Here is an 18,554-nt window from a genome sequence, read left to right on the forward strand (position 1 = left end):
TGATGTACAAAAAGATTTGCTCACGTTTTTCGGCAAAAAAGCAGGAGCCTTGTGCACGCGGGTGCGGTCGCCTGGCCCCCTGGTGGTAGAACTCTGTAGATAGGGACAGTGCCAATCTCGTTAATCCATTCACGCGCGTCACTAATTAGATGACGAGGCATTGGGCTAGTTACAAAACTTTCCCTGTTTTAACAGAGTTAAAAAAATGTCCCCAAGAAGCCCCCCTGTTTTTCGGGTCTTGACGTCCGTATTTGGGTAGGGCCAAAGCCCTTCCTGTATTAGAGTCAGTACCCTTATACGTGACGCCAAGTAGCCTAAGCTTAAGTGACGCCTTGTGTTGTTGTTTAAAGTGTTATGTACTGGGGAAAAAAGTATTAGGGAAGGTTAGGATTATTTATCGACACTGTGTATATAAAAAAAATGGAATAAAACTCAAAAAGACAATAACGGTTAGCGAACGAGTGTTGCAAATCGACTCAAAACAATTATGCTCCCTAGCAAAGTTCGCACAGACAGCCAACCCACGTCCCTTCTTGACAACCCCAGACATTCCCCGGTCCTTACCGTTTCCCTGCAAAGCATGGATCTGGCTCCGAAAGCCATGCCATAAATGCCCACTGTCTTACCCGGAAAGATCTCCCGCAACACCGCATATTTCGTTTTCTTTGAGGCACACATGCGGAGAAGTATGTCCTCATTCCCGTCCCAGGTGACGGCGAAGTCCACAGTTGTCACCTGGTTACCATCTTCAACTACGAGGTCAGGTCTTAGGCGAACGTTGTATTTTGTTACCAGGAGTCTTTCCGTTTGAACATTTGCTAGAGGGTTGCGCTCTTTTACCATCCGAACTACGTTCTTAATGATAAAGTTGTGGCGTTCAACTCTAGGTACGTGAACACTGGGGCATTCTTGGAAGATGTGAAAGGTCGTTTCTGGTTTTTGGTTGCATCTGCGGCACAGATGCGAACTTGGGTCAGTGGCGTGCCTGTTGGACAGAGTTCGGGTAGGAAATGTATTTGTACGCAGACGCAACGCCTTGATCCAGTCTCCATCCTTAAGCTGTTTTGAATCGTAGGCCAACCAGGAGCTTGCCGTGACTTGCGCCTTGTGGGCAAACAAGTCTTGATTGCCATACTTCGCCGTCTGCTTCTTCCACCAGAGCACTGAGCCTCTCTTCAAAGCAGCTTTTACTTGGGCGGCATCTGTAATCTCTGTGGAAGTTTTGAAGATCTGTGCTATGTGCTGTCTGCATGCGGAGAATACTTCCCTAAAGAGTTCATCTACAAACTCGTCACCAAGACGTACCAGACGGCACAGTGCCTTATACTGTGTGACTAAGGCAACTTTTTGAAGTTGCAGCATCCCCAGTCCGCCACACCGAGTAGGCATCCATATGTGACTATTTGGGAAGCCCTGGGGTAGATGCAGTGCCGCCTTCACTTCTTTCGCAATACGCCTATCAAGGCGCCCAGCGTCTGTCTGCACCTGCAGTGAATTCGAAGCCCCATACAAGTACGCCGGTTGAACCAGCTGTCGCCAACAGTGGATCTTTTGGAACGGTTTGAGTTTAGCAGAACCAATGAGCTCCAAGAGCTTGTTTGCTTTTTCCGATTCGACTGAGGGTGCTTTATTGATAAAGAAATGTAGCCCAATATACTTGATCGGTTGATCTTTCTGAACAGGAAGGACGTCTGTCCCTGCAACAGACATCGAATCAATATTGTAGTCGAATCCCTTTCTTGTATGGTTTACCCGCCAACCGAAGTACTGAGATTTTCGAGGATTAATTTCAAGACCAACATTAGTAATGAATGGTTCAGTTTGTTTGATCAGTGAAGAGAGTCCCTCATATGTGTCTGAAACCAGAACTATGTCATCTGCAAATGCCATCGCAGACATGTAAGTGCCATTAAGCTGAATGCCTAGTTTCACCTTGTTCAATCTCTCTAAAAGAGGATCTAAAACGCAGTTGAATAGGAAAGGTGATAGTGAGTCACCCTGTTTAATACCCCGCTGAACCGGAACCCTTTGCGAGTCTGTTAACCCCCCACACGAAAATGTGATGGAGCAGTGCTTGTACATATCCTTTAATATGTGTTGCATGCGTTCAGGGATACCCCGCTCTGACAGAGCCATGAAAAGGGCATTGTGGGATAATGAATCAAACGCCTTTATGAGATCTAAGCTCATCGCATAGAAAAGACGGTGCTTCTTTTTTAGCGTTCGAATTAAAGCTTGCAGCAAAATTACGTTAGATGAAGTAGATTTGCCATCCTGAAATCCCGCCTGGAATTTATGAAATAGATTTTCTTCTGTGATACGCGACAAAAGCATTTTTCAATAGACGCGGTAAAGAACTGGAGAGACTGTTATAGGTCTGCAATCTCCGGGACCAGAAGGATTTGCACATTTCGGTATGAAGACAGTACGGGACAATTTCATTTCAATAGGCATGAATCCTGAGGCAAACCAATTATTGAAGAGATGTACCAATACATCTGAGGGAACTTTCTTCAATTCAGCTATTCTAACACCATCTGGTCCTGCAGCGGATTTGTTGGGGAAGGATTTGAGGGCTCGACTAACCTCGTCAGCCACAAAGAGACTCTCATGAACCTCTGTTCTAGCCTGACACTGGAGACCCCCCCGTACCGGATTGAATTCTGCCCCAAATATTGGGTCATATTCATTATGCAGATCCTGTTTGCACACCCCGCTTGAGATCCACCAAGCAAGAGAGAGTCCACAAGGGCAGCAGGTCCCAGGTCATATAAACGCTGATGCTCGGCAAATAATGCCCGGCGGCGATTTTTCCTTGGCAACGCTGAGATATCCACCTGTGGCCTAGGAGGACGCGGTTTTGGAGATCCAAGAGAGTCATAGTTACTGCCGCCGTTTACCCGCGCTTTCTTGAATTTCTTCACGTTGACATTCAGAGCACCGGGCAGAAATCACATTGCGTCAGCACCGTCAACGTCCCTCGCAATGCTTTGTTTTAATTAGACAGTCTGAATCCCCCGGTCCGTGCCAGTTCTGAGTTGGCTGTTTTCTGCCGGCCGAAGCAAGCACCTCAGGCGCGAAGCCCACGGAAAATGCACAGCTGTGGCTTTCCACAGGAAGGTCCCGATGCTGGTCCGCGCTCGGCCGCACCGCTTTTTACGGCGGCGAGCCTCGCCCAGTCACGGTGCAGTGCCGTTCCTGCTTCTGGACCCCAGCCCGACCGGCTCAGCCCTCAGAGCCAATCCTTTTCCCAAGGTTACGGATCCGTTTTGCCGACTTCCCTTACCTACATTGGTCACCTTGGAGACCTGCTGCGGATGTGGGTACGGTCCGGCACGAAAATCACACTCCCTCACTCGGATTTTCAAGGGCCGACAGGAGCGCACCGGACAGCGCAAGAGCCGCACTGGTCTGCGGAGCCACCGTCCCTATCTCGGGGTGAACCCATTCCAGGGACTCGATCTCGTTACAGAGAAAAGAAAACTTTACCGGGGCTCCCATCGGCGTCTCCGAGCTGGTTTGCGTTGCCGCACTGGGTCCCGAAGGACCGATCTCCGTGGTCGGGTTCGGGACTGTTACCCCGATTCCCTTTTGGTTGCAGCGGGGCGTCTCCGATTTATAGACTGAGCTGCACAAACGCGCCCGCTTCTGAAAGGATTTCTCCTTTCCCTAAGGACCGACTGACCCATGTTAAACTGCTGTTCACATGGAACCCTTCTCCACTTCAGTCCTCAAGGTTCTTGAGTATTTGCTACTACCACCAAGATCTGCACCAGCGGCGGCTCCAGGCGGGCTCACGCCCGACACCTTCAACGCCCACCGCTGCGGCCCTCCTACTCATCGCTGCTTAGCACCCCCACATTTCGTGCTTTTCTGCCGGCGACGGCCGGGCATAGGCGCGACGCTAGAGCGCCATCCATTATCGGGGCTAGTTGCTTCGGCAGGTGAGTTGTTACACACTCCTTAGCGGATTCCGACTTCCATGGCCACCGTCCTGCTGTCTTAAGCAACCAACACCCTTCATGGGTTCTCATGAGCGTCCCGACTCGGGCGCCTTCCCCGGCGTTTTGTTCATCCCACAGCGCCAGTTCTGCTTAACAAAAGTGGCCCACTTGGCACTCTCATCGCAGCGGGAGGCCTCAACCCAGAAGGCCTCCCGTAAAACCACTGAAAGTTTGAGAATAGGTTGAGGACGTTTCGACCCCAATGCCTCTAATCATTCGCTTTACCAGGTGTGACTGCTCTCCCATCGAGCGCCAGCTATCCTGAGGGAAACTTCGGAGGGAGCCAGCTACTAGATGGTTCGATTGGTCTTTCGCCTCTATACCCAGGTGGGACGATCGATTTGCACGTCAGAATCGCTTCGGACCTCCACCAGAGTTTCCTCTGGCCTCGTCCTGCCCGGGCATAGTTCACCATCTTTCGGGTGCCAACGTGTGCGCTCTCGCTCCGCCCCGGCGACGAGTGAGCGCCTGGGACGGGCCATTGCTGTTCCCTTTTTCGGACCCCTCTGCGGTCCGCGATCGCGACGCAGCCCGCAAGGGACCTTCACGTTTCATTGCGCCATTGGGTTTCGAGAGACCCATTGACTCGCGCACATGTTAGACTCCTTCGTCCTCCGTGTTTCAAGACGGGTCGGGTGGGTTACCGACCTACTCGCCGCAAACCACGATAGCGCCTCCGCGGGAGAATTGTCCCGCTCGCAGCGGCTTCTCGCCGGCCAACCCGCCGCCACGGGACCAACCCGGACGACAGGAGACAAGCTTGCCCAGCGGGTTCACCGCTCCGTTTCCGGAGGGCGTCATCGTTCGCGCCTTCCGACAGCCGGGAGAAGCCCATGGGGCCTGGACGGGGTGACGAACTTCTCGTGCACGGCGAGGTATAACTCCCGCGAGCCGTCCCCGAAGGGACGGGCAGGTCACCTCCATAGCCGGACTCAAAGTCGTAGTTTTCCCATTGACCCGCGTCCGTCGCGGCGTTCTACCGGCGGTGGGAAGTGCGCATCCTGGAGACCGCGTCTGCGTGCTAGCAGCCGGAACAGCTCCCCGAAGGGGGCCATTTACTCGACGCCGCCGGCTCCGCGGTCTTCCGGAGACTGAATCCCACCGCTTTCGAGCTTCGAGGGCCCACCCGTTTTACTCTAAGCGGTTTCACGTACTCTGTCTTCAAAGTTCTTTTCAAATTTCCCTTATGGTACTTGTGAACTATCGGTCTCCGTCGTATTTAGCCTTAGGTGGAGTTTACCACCCACTTAGGGCTGCACTCTCAAGCAACCGGACTCACGGGAGGCTTCATCCCGTGCGCGCAACGGCGGAGACGGTCCTGGCACCCACTCTGGGACAAGCCCCTGTCAGGGGGACTTGCACCGTCGTAAACACCCGAGAACGTTGCCTCCCGTACACCACATTTCCCGACCGCCTGCATGGAGGGCGGATTCGGTGTTGCGCTCGGTCCCGTTTCGCTCGCAGCTACTCGGGGAATCCCTGTTGCTTTCTTTTCCTCCGCTTAGTGATATGCTTAAATTCAGCGGGTTGTCTCGCCTGATCTGAGGTCGACAACGGATACATTGCTTTCGCCCATTCCAGGACGACCGAGTACGACGCCCTGCCACATCCTTACGGACGAGGCTGGCAGGCGGCACAACGCGTGCGCGCGTGCGTCATACGAGCGGTATGCCGAAAAGGATTCGACACGTTCGAAAACCTAGCGCCAACTGAGTACGACGCCCTACCACGTCCTTCACCAAACACGGAGCTACTTATAGACGAGGCTGGCAGGCGGTAAACCGCCTGCAAGCGTGCGGCGCACGAGCAGTTGCGTGGTAAGCGACCGGGTCTGAAGCCCACACCCCAGCGAGGCAAAGATCGCCTTAGCAGCGCGCCGCTTCAGCGGGCACCGCAGTGGCGACTAAAACCTGGCGGGAGGCATCGTCTCGTGTAGCGTCGACCCTACCTCAACTGGAGTGGCCCAGTCTTTAGGGGACAGAGACTGCGAAGCACTTGGAGCGACGGCGGACTACGACGGAACGCTTCAGCTCCGCCTGCGGGGCACCCACGCTCTCGAAGGAGACATTTTCCGTTTCGCGGCAATTCTCCGCCGTGCCGTGCTCTTCTCGCTCGCAGACGGCGCTCTCGCGTCGAACCGCTTTCGGGGGCCACCCTTCTCCTCTCCGCTCCTCGCAAGAATCTGCCGATTCGCATTCCTGCGACGAAGCCCGGAAGGGCGCCCACACAGCTGCGGTGACGTGAACGAGCGACCAGCTCTTGAGCTCGACGTACTCCGAAAGCAAACAACGCAAATTGCGATCGCGCTGGCTGTGCGCACGCCGCGGGAATCGGCCGGCGTTTCCTTCCCACGTTTTCCGTGCATGCAACACTGCGGTTCCGACTCCCTCGCAGACGTGCGCGCTACATGGCGACAGACGTTCGCGCCTCGCGCTTGGACCGCTCTTTCCCTGCAGGTATCCGACTCCATCCTGCGGCGGTCTTGCTAGAGGCGCGCACTCGTCACGCTACAGTAGTAATGCCTCGTTTCCGTCTTTTCGAAGATTTCGCACAACGGTTTGCCACCGTCTCCTTCTCGTGAGGCCGCTGGCGCGTGGCTTTAGCGCTCAGCGTACTGTCCATGATGCCGACGCGGTCAAAACGAGTCGACGGACGCACGTTCCCTGTGCGCCGAAGGCTCTCTTGATATGTTATCCGACCCTCAGACAGACGAAGCCAAGGGAAGACCCAAGGCCGCAATGTGCTTTCAAAGAATCAGTGCTCAGTGTGTCCTGCAATTCACACCAAGTCTCGCAGCTGGCTGCGTTCTTCATCGCCCCGAGAACCGAGTGATCCACCGCTTAGAGTCGTGAAAAATAGTTTGTTCAATTCAGTACAGTACAACCAGGGTTTTAGGAACGTGGCGTCTCCCTGTGTGTGGTTTCGATGAGCGCCTTCGGCGTGCGCTCCTCCCGTCTCGCTCTTTCGGCGGCCGCGTCTCAGCAGCTGAAAGCCTAATGGCACTCCACTCCTGCTACTCGCGCGTGTGTTTTGCGCCCACGCCTTCCTCGCTTGCCCTCGAGGTGCCCTACGCCGTTTGCAAGCACTCGAAGCCGGTTTTACCTGCCAACCATCCACCGCACCCCTGTGTCTCGTGTGCACGTTCACATGGCTCCACGAAAAATTGCAAAAAGCGACAGAGCCATGAGTAGGGCTAAGCCGCTGTGGAGTCTTTAACGGCTACACGGCCACGGGCAGGGTTGCACCCCCATCTACGTGCCTCGCTTCAGTCAGCAGTAGGTTCATTGAAGGGCCTCAAGCACACACACACTTTCGCATCGGCAGATCGCCGTAGCATAACCGCTGCTGATCCAACAGCCTACTTGACAGGAAAGACAAGAGCCCGGCGCGCATACTCGCGCAGCTCTCCAAAACCACTCGGCCAGTGCCAGGGACGGCTCCCTGCGCCGGAACCACAACAAGTCTACCTGAGGCGGAAGACGAAGCCAGCAAGGGCCTGGCCGCAAATGCGTTAGAATCCGGGACTACAGTTCCTCCTCTGTCCGTACTTCCTCTTTCGACGTGCGGCGCCTTCCCAAAGCGCACAAGTCCGCTAACCGCAGAACGCTTCCGACGTAGCAAATCCGCGTTTCCTTCGGTACTTCGCAGCAACGCCGCCTTTCCCTCGGCGGCGGGCGAATAGCCTGCAGACGTCGTCGCATTGAACCGCGATCTGGACACCTCGCGCGTCACGAGCAGGAGCCGACCGGCAGCCTCCGGCCCTTTCGGGCTCGGTGGCATTTGCCGCGGAGGACGGGAGAGCGCTTTAAGCCACGGTTCCTTCCGTACTTGACAGCCGCACCCTCATACCGCCAGTTCCATGACCGACGGAGCGCCACACCGTTCCTTTAGTACTTGGGCGGCAACAAAGTCGGGTCGTTACTCCATACTCGCCGCAGGAAGCGACCGGCAGCCGCCAGCCTTTTCAGACTCGGCAGCGTTTGCCGCGGAGGACGGGAGAGCGCTCGCACCACGGTTCCGTGTGTACTAAGCGGCAGCGGCATTAGCTCTCGACCGTCAGTTCCTTGACCGACCGCACGCTTCGCCGGTCCCCTCGTACTGGGCAAAGCAGCAGGTCGGGTCGTCTTACTCCCATTCCGCGCAAGAGCGCCAAAGCGGACAGAAAGCCCACCCAGTGTGCGTCACGCCGTTTCTACCGGCGGGCGCGGCCAAGCCAACCGTGCAAGGTTGCAGCCGGCGTCCACTGCGTAAAAGAAATTTGGCACGGGGCGCCCCTCAAAATTCAGGCGATCCCCGGCATGTTGGGGTATAGCCGTCCCCGCGTCCAAGCGGGGCCAGCGGCGGAAAGCGTGGGGCGCAGCGAGCTGCTTCACCCACATGGGGTAGAAACAATGGCGTTCGTCACCCTTCACAATCCGGTAATGATCCTTTCACAGGTTCACCTACGGAAACCTTGTTACGACTTTTACTTCCTCTAAATGATCAAGTTTGGTCATCTTTCTAACAGACCGGCGCAACCGAAAGGCCGCGCCGGACATCGGTCCGAAGACTTCACTAAATCATTCAATCGGTAGTAGCGGCGGGCGGTGTGTACAAAGGGCAGGGACGTAATCAACGCGAGCTTGTGACTCGCGCTTACTGGGAATTCCTCGTTCAAGGGGAACAATTGCAAGCCCCTATCCCAATCACGAAGAAGAAGTGTAGCGCGCTTGCGACCCCGGACATCTAAGGGCATCACAGACCTGTTATTGCTCTGTTTCGTGCGGCTAGGAGCCGCTTGTCCCTCTAAGAAGATTGTAAGGTGCTGGGAACCCCGCACCTATCTAATAGGCTAGAGTCTCGTTCGTTATTGGAATTAACCAGACAAATCGCTCCACCAACTAAGAACGGCCATGCAACAGCATCCACCGAGTCAAGAAAGAGCTCTCAATCTGTCAATCCTCCCAGTGTCCGGGCCGGGTAAGTTTTCCCGTGTTGAGTCAAATTAAGCCGCAGGCTCCACTCCTGGTGGTGCCCTCCCATCAATTCCTTTAAATTTCAGCTTTGCTACCATACTTCCCCCGGAACCCAAACACTTTGATTTCCCGGAAGCTGCCCGCCGAGTCATTTGAGTAACTCAGGCGGATGGCTGGTTGGCATCGTTTATGGTCAGAACTAGGACGGTATCTGATCGCCTTCGAACCTCTAACTTTCGTTCTTGATCAAAGAAAACACTCTTGGCAAATGCTTTCGCAGTAATTCGTCTTGCGACGGTCCAACAATTTCACCTCTAGCGCAGCAACACGAATGCCCCCGTCTGTCCCTCTAAATCATTACCTCGTATTCCAAAAAAACGAACAGAACAGAAACGAGGTCTTGTTCTATTATTCCATGCAAGTTTATTCAGGCGACTCGCCTGCGTTGAGCACTCTAATTTTTTCAATGTAGAAACACCGGCCTTCTCGAGGCACACAATGAAGTGCACCAAGAGAGGACCGGCATGATGTTCAGACCGAGCCGTCGCATCGGGTAGATGCACTACTAGTCTGGAACTGAGATCCAACTACGAGCTTTTTAACCGCAGCAGCTTTAGTATACGCTATGGGAGCTGGAATTACCGCGGCTGCTGGCACCAGATTTGCCCTCCAATTGATCATCGTTAAAGGATTTAGAGTGTACTCATTTCAATTACGGTAATTTGCGCGCTTAGTGCCTTCCTTTGATGTGGTAGCCGTTTCTCAGGCTCCCTCTCCGGAATCGAACCCTGATTCTCCGTTACCCGTAACAACCATGGTAAGCAAGTAACCTACCATCGAAAGTTAATAAGGCAGACACTTGAAAGAAACGTCGCCTGCTCGTGGCCATGCGATCAGCACAAAGTTATCCAGAGTCACCACACAATACGGGCCGAAACCCGATCGATCTTGGTCTAATAAAAGCACCCGTCGCCCAAAGGGCTTCAGGCTCACTGCATGTATTAGCTCTAGAATTGCCACAGTTATCAAAGTAGGAAGAAACGATCCAAGGAACCATAACTGATTTAATGAGCCATTCGCGGTTTCGCCTTATTTCGGCATGTACTTAGACATGCATGGCTTAATCTTTGAGACAAGCATATGATTACTGGCAGGATCAACCAGGTAATCGTTCAACTGCGCGTCCAGCCTTTGAAGCAGGCCGGACGCCGTTTTTGCGATGCCGAGGCCACCTTTAGGCGCCCCAACACGCTTCGTTCTCGCAAAGGGTAGCACTTTGCACAGCCCGAGATGACGGCGTCCGAGCTCGCTACGGCGCCCTCCCCGCAGGGCCGGGTATCGCCACGCGGCAAGAAGCACGCAACATTCTCGATAGACCGGTTGTGTCGACTCGATCGCGGCTTGCGGTTTCTCTCGAGCCCGCAGCACTGGTGGACCGACCGACACTTGCAGCGAAGCCGAGACAGCAAAGCCGCCAGGCGACGGGTCACGGCCGCACCTTCGGCGCTTTCGTATTTCACTCGTCCGGGGACGATGCGGAACACACCTTGATATCGTGGAAAAAGCGTCGTCCGACAACCAGCCCCTAACGCATCAAGCGGATGAGGCTGCAGACGTCAGCTGTGGGATCCACGGGAGCGATACCGGGGACACGCTTGACGGGCACGAAGCCCGCCACATATCAAACACCCAGGTCGCTTTGGGGGCGACTGCTCTCTGGGACCCCCATATAATAGCAACGATAAGTACCCAGACCTCCATGGGGCCCTACTCGTGCCACTTTCGACGAGCGTTCGGCGAAAGTCGTGCCGCCTCGTAACGCCGCGAGCAAGATTGAAAGCTTACGTCGGCAGCACAATGCCGAAGTCGTGAAAGCGCAGCGCGTCGACCGAATGCGCGAACGGCAATCTCTCGCCAATGGCCAGTACGGTTTCCTCAACAATCGCCTTTCTGTGCCCCTAGGCCCCTGGCCGATCGATTCGAGGCACGCTAGCGCGTCCCCTTCGCCATTTCCGCGCACGAGTGCGACCAGCGCGGGCGGCGTACTCGACGCCCCGGCTGACGTCGTTTCGGACTTCGCCTCTTCGCGTGCTCGCGGCAACGTCGCGGCCAACGACGACGTCTGCGCGGTTCTTTCCCGGTTCCCGGCGTGCTGTAGTGCAGTCCTCGACAGGGTGACGCCGACTCCGTCGTGGCCATGCGGCGGCTTGTACGCAAAATTTGCGTCAAAAGCGTCGCGGTCGCACGGCTGACGTGCCTTCGGACTGTCTTCGAGCGCTCGCAGCCATGTCGGGGCCGACGCCGCCGTCTGCGTGGTGTTTCAGCGATTCCCGGCGCGACACAATGCAGCTGCGTGCAGGATGCATGTGACTCCGTCGTGGCCGTGCGGCGGTGTATACGCAGAAGTTGCGCGAAGGGTATGGAGCTCCCGCCGCCCCGGCAGACGTGGTTTCGGACATGTCAAGGCGATCGCTGACGTCTGCGCGGTTTCCGGTGTGCTACAATGCAGCAGTCTGCCGCACGACACCTCTTGGTTGCCGAGGCCAGCACGGCAATTTACTGAAGCGAGCGCATTCCGCCCAGGTGGACGCGGCAGCGGACTTTGTGCTTGCGGGAGTGCTCTTGCTATAAAATTTGAACGGGTGCAGCTGCGCGAAGCAAGTGTACTTATTGTCTCTATCTGTCTCTCTCTGCCTTTGAGGCGACTTTAATTTTAATTTAAATGTAATAGGAGGCGGGAGCAACCTGATGAGAGTAGGTGGACTTCAGCACACCTTGTAGTTTAGAAATTGTTTTCAAACTTTGAGGACATACACCTTCGCGCCATCTGCTTTCTCCGTCTCTTTGGCACTTTATAGTGTGTGCTGCATGCTCTGCCATCCAAAGAAACACGCCTGTTTCTCTCCTTCTCACGTTCTTCTTTTTGTTGCTGCTCTTGTAGAAGCTGCTATACTGTTATACTCTTTACTCGCTGTAAAATAAAATGCTTGCGCAAGCCAACAACCTTTGCGTGTCTTTTTTTTTCTCTTCCCAAGACGTTTCTGCCATTATTCACTGACTCTCGTTCTTAGTATGCAATGGAGCGTGTTAGGTATGGCCGGACGCCAAGGGCGATACGTCATCCCCCTACCTTCTACTTGGTCGGACGCCAAGGGCGATACGTCATCCCCCTACCTTCTACTTGGCCGGACCCCACGGCGCCGAAGAGGTCATTCACCCGACCTTCTCCCCGGATTCGTCGAAAAGAGAATCGACTGCTCCTTCCCGTGCTCGGTATTGCGGGAGAAGGGGCCCTCTCTCTGCGCCTGTCACGTGTCATCGACGGAAGCAAGATCCCGCCCACACTTGTAGAGAGCCTATTTAAGGGGCTCTGAAATGTACTTTTGATATACTTCATACTTCATGCTCTTCTTATTTTCTTTCAACTACCTTTGAATAAACAGTGCAAGTTTCGCACTAGCAAATCGTCTCGCCCTTGCTCGATCGCCATGGTCTACCGGATGCCTGCAGCCCGCCGACAACGCCATGCTACCCAATAGGTAATGTCGGTCGAGCTTTGATAGGCAGGCGTCGCTACTTCTCGGCAGCAGTACGGTACGCTACCCTGGAGTACGCAAGAAAAGGGTTGCTAGCGGTGGGATCGCCTACAAACGCAACAAACTGGTTGCTAACGGTGGGATCGCCCCTGAAGTGCAACAAACTGACTGGCAGCGATTGCGATACGGAATCCTGGAGACCCCAACTTGGACGACAACTACGAGATCGTAGCCTCTTCGTCCTGGCAACAACGTTCGGAAAGAAGGTGTCTGGATCATGACTGCATATGGTGAGTGCACGGCTTTTCTTCACTGAGATATTACTTGGCTTTTACGTATTTTTTGGAAAGTACATAGCAGTGATTTTTGTTTAAACCGTTGACGGAAGTTTGAGTACGTCAAGGTTGTGTAGAGTGAAGGTTTAGCAGCACTAAGGGCAGCCATCAACTTGAAGGCAATAACGAAGCCGGAATTGTTGAGCTTGGCCAAAGAATTAGGCCTCCGAATTGCCGAATCAAAGAGAAAACCGGAGATCATTGAGGCGATCGAGGCGACCGGGGCCGACGACGAGGAACTGACGGCATGCCTAGAGAGCATTAAAGAGAAAGAGGAAGAGCGTAAGCGCCTAGAGGAAAAAGAAGAGCGTAAGCCCCTTGAGAAAAGAGGAACGTAAGCAAAAGCACGAGAAAGCGGTAGCGGCATTGAAAAAACAGATACAATATTTTTAGCAGTTAAAGGAACAAAGACAACGCCTGTCTGAAAATTCTGTAGGCACTACAGAGCAAAAGAATGAGAATGTATCTAGCAGACTTTCGCCAAAAGCCGACGAGAAAAGTATTGCCTGTGAGATTAGCGGCCCAGTCATACTCGAACGGAAAGGGCTAGCTGCTAACGATGCCTTACCCCCGTATTCATAAACGCGCCTTAACTTGAAGCCACGACTTGACTTGATCAAGTCCGCCATAAGGCAGCGCCTGACTTGAACGCGACTGAGACGGGCATTGCGTTTCATAGACGCTCCAGGTGCCTTCCTTCGTCAAGTCGTCGCCAAGTCACGGTGCGGCGCATCTGGGAGCGAGAGTACAATACTAACTCGAACAGAATATCGTTACTGTAGTCACACAAAATTACGCTAACCAAAAAGCGTTTGAAGTGCGCGTTCTGACCACCCAGAAACTCGAAAAGAAAGAAATAATCTCAGAGAAAATATAATCCAACGTGCGCAAATAGACGCTAGCATCCTAGCCAATCCACAGCAGCTCCCGCAGAGAAGCAAGCATGGAGTCAGGACTCGACGTTGCGTTCCATGCCTCTCGAAAACCGGCGCCGCGATTCACGGCAGAAGAAAAATCGATGTTGATAAGCTTCGTTAATAAGTACAAGAAAGTGCTAGAGTGCAAGAAAACAGATGTCGCGTCTCTGAGTGCGAAGACACAAGCATGGAAGCGGTTGTGCACGGAGTACAACGCCCAGCACGGCGTAACTGCTCGCGTCTTCAAACAATTGAAGAAGTGCTGGGGAAACCTAATACAGAAGTGGAAGGAAGAAAAGTCAGAAGAGAAGCGGAAGATTTTGAAGACAGGTAAGCGTTCTCAAAGCAATATGCTACACAGTTATTGCATAATTTTTTAAAGTGGAAATCCATAACAGCTTTTGTGCGGTGACTTCATTGAGCGTATCAAACGCTGGCAAGCAACGCGTTCTGCGTCGTAGTCCCGAAGCGGTAATATATGACGGCGTTCGTAGGCAACGCGCTGTTGGACGCAAGGCGTCGTAGAGTTGTATACACTCCAGGTGTTATGAAAACTTCGCAGAGGATATAGTGAAGCTTTTGAGAAGTCTTTTGTGTATTTAAAACGGTGCATAGCAGGCCCCTGGGACTTCGGAAGCATAGAGTTTCCTACAAACATTACTAGAGGGAACTCTGGCGCTGCAGTCGTTGTCCTACTATGGAAATGATGGGAAGTACATGGATTTGTCTGATCTTCGTGCTTGTGAATTCAGACGTTCTTGTGGCTTTGTATATTACGCTATATAAATGTTATTGTATATTTCAGCGCACTCTATATTCTTCGAAGTGCAGAAGACGCTGGGAACGCGTAGGATTGCTATTAATTGCAACGATTGAGCTTGTCCAGGTGGCCAAATCGAAACGCGCCAAGCGTGTCAACGCACTGGCGTGCCCACGATAAATTCATGAGGGTGTTTCATTCGCTTGTCGATACATGCGTCCGCGGCTTAATTGTTTCTATATCAGGCTTTTGTGCTAGAGTCCCTGTGTTTTAATCCTGCCGTAGGGCAATTCTAATGATGTTTATTTCATTATTTATTACGCTGCACACTGCTGAAAATGACGAGTTTACAAAGTCACAAGGCCGTTTGAGGCCAGAGGCACGAAGTTTAGGCAAATTCATGTATTCCCATAATGCCCATGCTGGTACAGCCGCTCCCATTGCAGCTCCCGTAGACACTAGCGCCAGTGTTCCCTCTAGTAATTTTCGTAGGAAACTCTATGTTCAGAAGGGTGTGAGAATCCCCTCATAGCACCTCAATGTCGTTGATGTATGAGTCGCACAAACATGTAAAGATTTATTCCATAATGACGTGTATCTGTACTAAAAGAACACGTTTATGTTTAGGAGGAGGACCAGCCCCTGCCGGCATGACTCCAACGTCGGTTTTGGTGGGAGCTGTTGCGAGTCATATGGCCACTAGAATACGAAATGACGACGACTCGGACGGAGCAGTGTACCTGCCGCCGGTTCAAAGCGAACCAGTCATCCGGCTGCTACAGCCGATGATTACTGGCAACGACGTGCCTGTTTCGCAATACTACGGTACAGTAATACCTACGTTGTGTCATTATGTATTTGAGTAATCACATTCCTGAGCCCAATGTCAGGTGGTTGCGATGAGCAAAAAGCATAAAGAAATTCACTCAATTTTGCCTGGCATATGTCGCATACGCTGCTTCTGTTATCTGACTAGTGTATTGTAGTTCTACTTGCTTTTCAATTAAAAAAAATGTGTACCAAAGAGCCAGTACTCGTACCATATTTACGTACGCATCCGAATGTTTCAGAAGTATTACATCAACTGCAAATCTCTTGATTAGTGATTTGGAATGCAAGCACTTGTCATATGATTATGTGCCGCACTTTCCAGATAGAGAATTACGAGCTTTGAAACACGTGCAGCTTGGTGAACATTTCATTTTTATTGCCTTATCCTTACGCTTAGCTACCACTTCTTTACAGAAGAGCTGAGCAATCCTGACAGCCGGCTGCAAGATGCAGTAATGGAAACAGGAAATGACGGCACAACCACCCCGCAGCCTCCTGATTCAAATGAAATGCTTGGTGCGTGCGCAGCCAATGATGCCTCAAGCCAGCCACCCCATGCTCCTTGCAGTGCTGGTGCAAACTCCACCAGAAAAGACAGTGCGCCACTCGACGCTGTGCAGATTCCGGTTGCTACTACAAGACCATCTAGTAGCAGAATGGCGCTATTGGAAAAGACACTTTCGGAGGAAAACGACATTCGCGTCAATTTAATGCGCGAGGAGCATGAACTCCGAATGCGGATTTTGCAGGAGGACCACGATGACATATTAAAAAAAAGAGATGAAAAGCATAAATTAGAAATGGAGATTTTGCAAGCGCGAAAAGACGCAGAATTGCGTAAAGTGATGGTGTTACGCGAGCAATAGACGTGGAGTGAAGCGAGTGGCGTGCAAGGAAAACGGGGTGGGGGGGGGGATGCACTCATGCTACCTCGGGAGGAGAGGGGAGCAAGCAGGTGCTGGTGCGAGTCTTTCATGCCAGATCGCGAAGCACAAAGAAATTACTGTGGGCTAGATGAGCTCCTGCGTCGCAGTTCTTACTTTCGAGGCCGTGTGCCGAAGTGCAATCAATCCAGCGAAAACACGGGGAACGCGGTAGGTGTAAATTTAAGACGACGAGCAAAACGAAAATATAAAAAAAGGATTGCGGGGGAGGGGGGGGGGGAGGTATACAGTAGAGAATCCCGCACTCTCCGCGTTGTTCATGCCTCTTTCACCAAAAGGGAAACCTACAGCGACACGTGAACCGGATAACACCACGGCGCTACCTTACATTCCTCCACAGACATTGAGTAGCACACCTGTATTTTCAATTCTGCAAACTCGCCGCTAACAGACTCTCGAATGTTGCCTCGCCCACACGCCTTACCCCCTGTCCATTTTGAAAGCACCATACCTATGTGCACTGTGTCAAGAGAGCATATGTCACCTTGAAAAAATATAAGTCCACTTGTCGGAACGTTGGCTCCTGTTGTTATGCTGTTACCGAGTTGTTTGGGTCGTTGAAGTCAATGAAGCTTTTCATGCTATTTTTTTATTGGAGGAGATCACTCGTTTTTACATTTCTTGACCAGAGGTACCTTGGCGGATGGTACACTGTACTACCTGTTCTCTCGATTTACTTTTACTGCAATAAAGATAAAATATGATATACGACTATTTTTTGAGCAATAGTACGCTCATTTGTGCCAGTTATTACACGTTGCGTGGGACAGAATGAAAGAAGGACTAACGAAGTGCTTCGTTTCCCTTCCTCTCTCTCATCCAATCCCACGCACTGTTACTCAGCTCGCTTCTGGAGGTTCGGAAATAGCTGCAGTGAAGCGTATGCCCTTTGCTGCATACACAAGGTGCACTTATAATCTTCCTGCTGCACGAGAGCGGAGAGCTGGACTAGTTCATACCGTGAATATATGCGGCACACCTAGCCTGCACTATATGAGGTTTACTAAATGTTTCAAAAAATACTAGCACTAAACACATATTTCTCTAAATCGTCACAGCGTGCACCATACTTCAGGAAAAGCTTCTCTCTATAAGAAGTTGCCGCGCCCGCATGCCGGACACATCGACTGCCACACGATCAATAGGTGGGAAATGTTCTTCACATGTGTTTCGTCCCATGCGTCTGCATCGACTGGTTGACGGATGATGCTCCGGTGGTTCGACTGGCTCGGGTTCTCTTCGAGACAGTGCCAAATTATGTAGAGCTGCACAAGCGGTAATGATGCTTGTAGCACTGCATGGCTTGTGTTGCAGTTTCATGTCCAAGCATGGGAAGCGTCGTTTCCAAACACCAAAAGCCCTCTCCACTGAGTTGCGCGTCTTGATGTGGTCCTTGTTGTACCTGTAATAAAAAAAATAATGCAATTGCCTACTTGCACAGTGTGCGTGCTCAACACAATCAGCAATTTAATTAGTATACCTCTGTTTGTATTTGCTGCGTCAATATTGAGAGAATAGCAGTGTAGATTAGCTTTCTGATTCAGTTAACAAACGTGCTCTAACTTTAAAAGCAGCTTTTGCATTAGGGCGAATTTGGATTTAGTTACTTGCCTTCCTTCTGGAGTATTGGCTGAACCTGGGTCTGCAAGGGGGGTCATTAGGAATGGGAAACACGCATAGCCCATATCTCCAAGAAGAATTCCTGGCACCCGATGTTCTTCATAAAGAACTCGCACCCGGGAGTTGTCAAATATCCGGCTGTCATGTACAGACCCTGGCCAGCTTGCCACAACGTTGAAGAACTGTAGCTGTGGGCCCCCCACAACCTGCACAACCTGCCCTACCCCGTCCGCGCGCTAGGAGAAAAGTGTGGCGGAAATGACGTAGTAGGTTCTCATTTTTTTCTGCTTTTTTATTTATTTTTTGTTGTTGTTGTTGTATGGCCCCGCCTTTTGGGCCACAATGGCGGCGTTGTTATGGTTTTTAGCGCTCACACGTGTTGCTCTGGTAGGTTTCGGGCCGTGGCAAAGGCGCTGAGTGGGCGGATTTGCGTTAGTCACCGTGTCTTGTTGCGCTGTGTTACCTGCACCGTGCTCTGCCAGATGTTGCGCGAGCGCGCGCGACACCACGCGCAGCGCGGCGTGGTTTCGCGAAAGATGTAAACAAGAGAGGAAGGTGGCCGAAAAGGCGGAGCATCGCCATGAGCAACGCCAAATTCCGGCTTCACTTTTGCTTCACAAAGAGTGACGTCAGGGCCTCTCCTTAGTTTCCT

The 18,554-nt window shown here is 52.4% G+C and overlaps 1 long non-coding RNA gene and 1 other non-coding gene across 2 annotated transcripts in view; both read right to left on the reverse strand.

Moving 5' to 3' along the window:
- LOC140213587 (uncharacterized) overlaps positions 1-4,612 on the reverse strand; it is a 179,480-nt gene extending 174,868 nt beyond the window's left edge. Inside the window, exon 1 of the long non-coding RNA XR_011890474.1 lies at positions 4,547-4,612. This is a non-coding gene — a long non-coding RNA (uncharacterized lncRNA). The remainder of the gene's footprint in view (positions 1-4,546) is intronic.
- Positions 4,613-6,699: 2,087 nt separating this feature from the next.
- Positions 6,700-6,852, reverse strand: LOC126519382 (5.8S ribosomal RNA). Its single transcript, XR_007596591.2, has one exon. It is a non-coding gene; the product is annotated as a 5.8S ribosomal RNA (ribosomal RNA).
- Positions 6,853-18,554: the final 11,702 nt, after the last annotated feature.

Source organism: Dermacentor andersoni, chromosome 10 (genome assembly GCF_023375885.2).
Source record: "Dermacentor andersoni chromosome 10, qqDerAnde1_hic_scaffold, whole genome shotgun sequence".
NCBI classification, from domain to species: domain Eukaryota; kingdom Metazoa; phylum Arthropoda; class Arachnida; order Ixodida; family Ixodidae; genus Dermacentor; species Dermacentor andersoni.